Source organism: Arachis hypogaea, chromosome 4 (assembly GCF_003086295.3).
Source record: "Arachis hypogaea cultivar Tifrunner chromosome 4, arahy.Tifrunner.gnm2.J5K5, whole genome shotgun sequence".
In the NCBI taxonomy this organism is placed as follows: domain Eukaryota; kingdom Viridiplantae; phylum Streptophyta; class Magnoliopsida; order Fabales; family Fabaceae; genus Arachis; species Arachis hypogaea.
In genome coordinates this window covers 76,875,914-76,877,942 of record NC_092039.1, presented here as the reverse complement: position 1 = coordinate 76,877,942, position 2,029 = coordinate 76,875,914, and the positions used below count along the sequence as shown (strand labels likewise).

The following is a 2,029-nucleotide window of genomic DNA, read 5'->3' as shown; positions in this document are numbered from 1 at the left end:
AAACTTAGAGTTTGGCTGTGGCCTCCCAACACCAAACTTAGAGTTTGAATGTGGGGGCTCTGTATGACTCTGTATTGGGAGAAGCTCTTCATGCTTACTCTCCATAGTTACAGATGGAGAAACTTGAGTCTTTACTACAAGGCGTTCTTCATTCACATGAAGGATCAACTCTCCTCTGTCAACATCAATCACAGCTCTTGCTGTGACTAGAAAGGGTCTTCCAAGGATGACGGATTCATCCTCATCCCTCCTAGTGTCTAGGATTATGAAATAAACAGGGAAGTAAAGGCCTTCAACCTTTACTAGCACGTCCTCTACTAGTCCATAATCCTTTTTCATAGATTTATCTGCCATCTCCAATGAGCATTTGGCAGCATGTACCTCATAAATTCACAATCTCTCCATTACAGAGAGGGGCATCATGTTTATCCCTGACCCCAAGTCACACAGAGCTTTTTCAAAGGTCATGGTGCCTATGGTACAGGGTATTAAGAATTTACCAGGATCCTGTTTCTTTTGAGGTAAATTTTGCTAAACCAATGTATTCAGTTCATTGGTGAGCAAGGGAGGCTCTTCCTCCCAAGTCTCATTACCAAATAGCTTGGCATTCAGCTTCATGATTTCTCCTAAATATTGGGCAACTTACCCTTCAAAAAAGTCTTCATCCTCTTTAGAAGATGAATAGTTATCAGAGCTCATGAATGGTAAAAGAAGGTCCAAGGGAATCTCTATGGTCTCTGTATGAGCCTCAGATTCCTTTAGTTCCTCATTAGGGTATTCCTTACTGGCCATTGGACGTCCCCTGAGGTCTTCTTCGTTGGGATTCACGTTTTCCTCCTCCTCTAAGGTTTCGGCCATATTGATTATATCAATGGCCTTGCACTCTCCTTTATGATTCTCTTCTGTATTGCTTAGGAGAGTGCTAGGAGGAGTTTCAGTAACCCTTTTACTCAGCTGGCCCACTTGTGCCTCCAAAATTCTAATGGAGGATCTTGTTTCAGTCATGAAACTAAGAGTGGCCTTAGATAGATCAGAGACTATGTTTGCTAAGCTAGAAGGATTCTGCTTAGAGTGCTCTATCTGTTGCTGAGATGATGATAGGAAAGGTTTGCTATTGCTAAACCTGTTTCTTCTACCATTGTTATTATTGAAGCCTTGCTTCTGTTGATCCTTCCACGAAAAATTTGGATGATTTTTCCATGAAGGATTATAGGTGTTGCCAAAGGCTTCACCCATGTAATTCACCTCTACCATTGCAGGGTTCTTAGGATCATAAGCTTCATCTTCAGAAGATGCTTCTTTAATCTTGTTGGATGATTTTTGCAATCTATTCAGACTCTGAGAGATCATATTGACTTGTTGGGTCAATATTTTATTTTGAGCCTGTATGGCATTCAGAGCATCAATTTCAAGAATTCCTCTCTTTTGAGGCATCCCATTACTCACAGAATTCCTCTCAGAGGTATACATGAACTGGTTATTTGCAACCATTTCAACAAGTTCTTGAGCTTCTGTAGGCGTCTTCTTTAGGTGAATGGATCCACCTGCAAAGTGGTCCAGTGACATCTTAGAAAATTCAGACAGACCATCATAGAATATATCTAATGTGGTCCATTCTGAAAGCATGTCAGAAGGACACTTTTTGGTCAGTTGCTTGTATCTTTCCCAAGCTTCATAGAGGGACTCACCATCTTTTTGTCTAAAGGTCTGAACATCCACTCTAAGCTTGCTCAGCCTTTGATGAGGAAAGAACTTGGCTAAAAAAGCCGTGACCAGCTTATCCCAAGAGTCCAGGCTATCTCTAGGTTGTAAGTCTAACCATGTTCTAGCTCTGTCTCTTATAGCAAAAGGGAAAAGCATAAGCTTGTAGACTTCAGGATCAACTGCATTGGTCTTAACAGTATCACAGATCTGCGAAACTTAGTTAAGAACTGATAAGGGTCTTCTGATGGAAGTCCATTGTACTTGCAGTTCTGTTGCAGTAGAGAAACTAATTGAGGCTTTAGCTCAAAATTGCTTGCTCCTATGG

General features: G+C 41.2%; 1 non-coding gene across 1 annotated transcript; it reads left to right on the top strand.

The window, feature by feature from the left end:
- The first annotated feature begins 1,620 nt into the window (after nucleotides 1–1,620).
- LOC112798529 (small nucleolar RNA R71) lies at nucleotides 1,621–1,728 on the top strand. Its single transcript, XR_003200138.1, has one exon. It is a non-coding gene; the product is annotated as a small nucleolar RNA R71 (small nucleolar RNA).
- The last annotated feature ends 301 nt before the right edge of the window (nucleotides 1,729–2,029 follow it).